Below are 4,530 nucleotides of genomic sequence, written 5' to 3'. Positions count from 1 at the left end.
TTTGCTTCATAGTTATTTTTTTGGTAGTATATTTAGAGTTTTATACACAAAAGATCACTTACCTGTGAATAGAGATAATTTTACTTCTTCCTTTCAAATTTGGATGCATTTTCTTTTTCCTTTTTTTTTTTTTTTTCTGAGAGAGGCTTTTTGTTTCTATTAGTTTGTTTGTTTTTGCTCTAGGGTGTGTGCGTTCCCTAAAGAGAGATAAACAGACAGAAAGTGACAAATCACCCTCCAGGTGGGAAGCCACAAGGCAATCCCTTTTCCTTTATTCTCTTCTCAGGATTTTGGGCACGCATGCACACACATCTGGCATGAGTTTAAGCTGCCTGATCTTGGATTTGAACTGTAGTCGACTATGTGGGAATCCAGTAACATAACCATTACACCATCTACTGGTCTCTGCATTTTTTTTTCTCACCTAACTGTTCTAGCTAGTATTTCCACACTATGTTGAATAGAGGTGGTGAATATCATCTTTACTGTGTTGCTGATTGTTGATGAAAGCTTTTAGTCTTTCACCACTCAGTATGATGATATCTATGCACTTCTGATATACATATGTCTTTTATTGTGTTGAGGCAATATCCTTCTGTTTGTAGTTGTCACGTGTTTTTATCATGAATAGGTGCACAACTTTGAGGACTTATTGGGTTGTCAGAAAAGTCATGACACATTTTTGCTTAGAAAAATGTGTCGGGAATTTTCAGGCAACCTAATACTTCTGTAATTAAGATTAAGCTTTATGGGACCAGCAGTTAGCGTTATGGCTATATCGCTGGACTCCCACGCAGTCAACCACGGTTCGTGTCCCGGAACCGGTGGCTTAAAATTCACGCGGGATGCGTGTGCGTGCATGCCCAAGATCCCGAGAGGAGAATGGAGAAGGGATTGCGGCGTGGCCATCTTCCCTGGGGGGTGATTTCTCGCTTTCTGTCTCTCTGTCTCTCTCTCTCTGGTGAGCGCACGCGCCCTATAGTGAAAAACCTCTCAAAAAAAAAAAAAAAAAAGATTAAGCTTTATCTTTCTTTCTCTATTCTATTAAAATGGTAAACTTTTCTAATGATCAGTTTTGTATATTGAACCATTTTTGCATTCCAGGAATAAATCTCACTTGTTTATGGTTTATAATCTATTTCTTAAAATAATTTATTTTTATTGTTCATTATAGAGAGCATATGCACATACATGAAAGAGGGCAAGAGAGCACTCATGCTAAGGGAAACATCCTCAACATGGTCTCATTATGCTGCAATTCCCTTCCTCCGGGCCCCCAGCTTGTCAGAATCCTGGGCAAATAAGTGCACACCCATTGCATTTCAGGTCCACTGGGCAAAAGATCCAAACAGATAGTGAGCCATGTGACTTCCAGCATTGTAGTTCAATGTGTTATGGGTGATGCTATCAGGCTAAGTCAGTCTTTTCTTCTTCTCACTCTTTATTTTTTTATAGTTTATTTTATTCAAGATAGACAGTCTGTGCATGTGAGAGAGAGAGGAAGAGAGAGAGAGAAACACCATCAATAGGATTTCTTCATGCTGCAAACCAGTTTTCCCAGCCCTCTAGGATATCAGGATCTTGGGCACATGTGCATACATCAGCATGTTTTCAAACCAACTCAGAAATCTGAACCACAGTAAGCCATGTGACATTCAGCACTTCAGTTCAGTTTACTACGGACTATGCCACCAAGCTACACCTGCCTAATCATTTAAATATCCTGCTAAAGTTGCTTGTCTTTTATTAAGTTTTTTAAATAGATCTTATAAAAGGCACTGTCTTGCAGTTTTCTATTCTTGAAGCTTTTTTTGTCTGGATTTGATATTAGGGCAATGCTAGCCTCAGAGAATGTGTTTGAAAGTATTCTTCCATTTTCAGTTTTTTGACAGTTTGAGAAGCATTGGCATTACTTCTTTCAAAGTTTAACAGAATTTAACAATAAAGGTGGTTTTTTTCTTTGGAGTTTTCAATTATTCATTCCATCTCCTCCTTCCTATTTAGGAAGGAGAAATGTGAAGTTATCTATTCAGATTCTCCATGTCTTCATGATTCAATATCAATAGTGTTGTGTTTCTAGGAATTTACCCATTTCATCCAGTTTATCTACTTAATTGGTATATAATTTATCCAATTATCCAGCTTATTTACTTAATTGGTATATTTTTTTTTCATACTCATCATTTTCAAAATAATTCTGTAAATACGGTACTAATGTCATCACTTTTCTTGTTGATTTGAATAATTGAGACTTTTTTTTGGTCAATGTAGCTGCAGGTTTGTCACTTTTTGCTTTTATGGGGTTTTCTTTATACTTTGATACAGTTATTGTTACTTATCTCTGCTCTTATTTTCATTATTTCCTTCCTTCTTTAAGTTTTGGTTTAGTTCTTTTTCTAGCTTATTGAGTTGTAAAGTTAGGCCATTGTATTGGGATTTTCTTTTTTTTTAAATTTTGACAGAGGGCATGTGTGCTCATCACAGAGACATAAATAGGATCTCTTCATGCTGCAAACCAGTTTTCCCAGCCTTCTAGGATATCAGGATCTTGAAATAGGGGGAGAAGGAGAAAGCAGCACCCAATGAAGTATTTTCACTCCACAATACCCTCTCCTTTATTTCTCCATCTCAATAGGATATTAGGTGTGCACACTCATACCTGGAATGTTAGAAAACAGTTGGGGCTGGGATTTGAACTGTATGGTCAGCCATATGGGATGTCTCTTCTATAAACACAAGGCAATAGGACTGGCCTTTTTATATTTTTTAAATTTTCTTACCATATTAAACTATTTATGAGTATATTATATTAATCGTGGGGCATTTTTTCTCTTACAAACTTTGGGGATTTGAAATCTATTGTTTTCTGATTTTTTTTATAGCTCCTATCCTGGTTTGGTTACTATTTTTATGAAATAGCTCTTTCCATTTTCCACTTTCACTCTATTTGTAAAGTGAATGCATTGTAGATGACATATAGCTGGATCATATTTTATCCATTCAATCTCTGTCTTATAATGGAAAGTTTAATCTCTGCACATTTAAAGTAATTATTGATAAGGAGAAACCTGTCATTTTCTATTTGTTTTCTATATGTATGATAGTTTCTTTTGTCTTTTATTTCTTGCATTACTGTTTTTCTTTAGATGATTTCTTTTTTTGTTGTTGTGAAACATTAAAATCCCCTTCATATTTGTGTGTATGTGTGTGTGCATGTGCTATTCATTAGCTATTTTCTTTGTGGTTACCATGGGATTACATTTAATATTTCAAAGTTATAAAACTCTGATTTATGGGGCCAGCAGGTGGCATAGTGTTTAAGTCACTGGATTACCATATGGCTGACTGTGGTTTGAATCCCAAACCCGGTGGCTTGAAAATCATGCCAGGTACATGTGTAGGCATGGTAAAATTCCTGAGAGGAGAACAAAGGAGAAGAAATAGTAGTGTGGCCATTCTTCCTGGGGGAGCGGTGATTTCTTACTTTCCCTCTCTCTGTCTCTGGCTGTTTTTGGCAAATGCACTTGCCCTATGGTGGGGGGGGGGGACTCAAATGTATATTTACACTACCATAAATTAAATAACATATACAAACTTTACTCCTCTATAGCTCCCATACCTACCCCTTTCAATTATTATATTATAAAATTGCATGTTTGAATATGTCATCTGTCCCTAAAGAAGACTGACAATTGGGGTTTTACACATTAGTCTCTTAAATCATGTTTAAAAATAAGGTGTGGTTATAAATCAAACAATAATACTAGCTTTCATCATTTTCCATGAATTTACCTTTGCCAAAGATCTTTATAGAACTTCATGTTACTGTCTACTTTCCTTTCATTGTAACTTAAAGAATTCCCTTTAGCATATCTAACAGGGCAGATCTAGAAGTAATGAAACCCCTCAATTTTCTAGAAATGTCTTAATTTCTCCCATATTTCTTCCATATATAAAATTCTTAGTTGATAGATTTTTTTTTTAGCTAACATATTTTTGGAGTTTAAATTTATCATTTCGACCTTCTTCATAATTTTTATTTTTTAGTTTTTTATTAATTTACTTATTTTTACATTTTTTGGTATTTTTGTATCAAAAAAAATTCTTTGCTCATACTCCATAGTTCTTGACAGTTAATAAACAACTTTCAAAATTTCAAAATACTGAATTTTAAAGATCATGTTCAAAGTATTTCTTATATTTTTGTATAATTTTGCTTATGACTCTATAACAGCAGAAACAATATGATTTTATGATTTTAAATGTTTTTGAAAAAATATTTATATGTGGACTATTCAAACTGTTTAAAAGCAAATGCCCAGCACAGTAGTCACACATAAATCCTCTTAATTCAGCCCTGCCTACCAAGTATTCTTTGATATACCATCTGCTAGCACAGATCAGTCTCTTTTTCTTCCTTCAAAGTTTTCCTCAAGATAATCCTCTGGGGAACCAGCAGTTAGCGTAATGGCTATGTCGCTGGACTCCCATGTAGTTGACTGAGGTTCGCGTCCCGGACCCGGTGGCTTA

The sequence above is a fragment of the Tupaia chinensis genome, unplaced genomic scaffold (genome assembly GCF_000334495.1).
Source record: "Tupaia chinensis unplaced genomic scaffold, TupChi_1.0 Scaffold149552_1, whole genome shotgun sequence".
Taxonomy (NCBI): Eukaryota; Metazoa; Chordata; class Mammalia; order Scandentia; family Tupaiidae; genus Tupaia; species Tupaia belangeri.
This window is presented reverse-complemented; position numbering follows the sequence as displayed.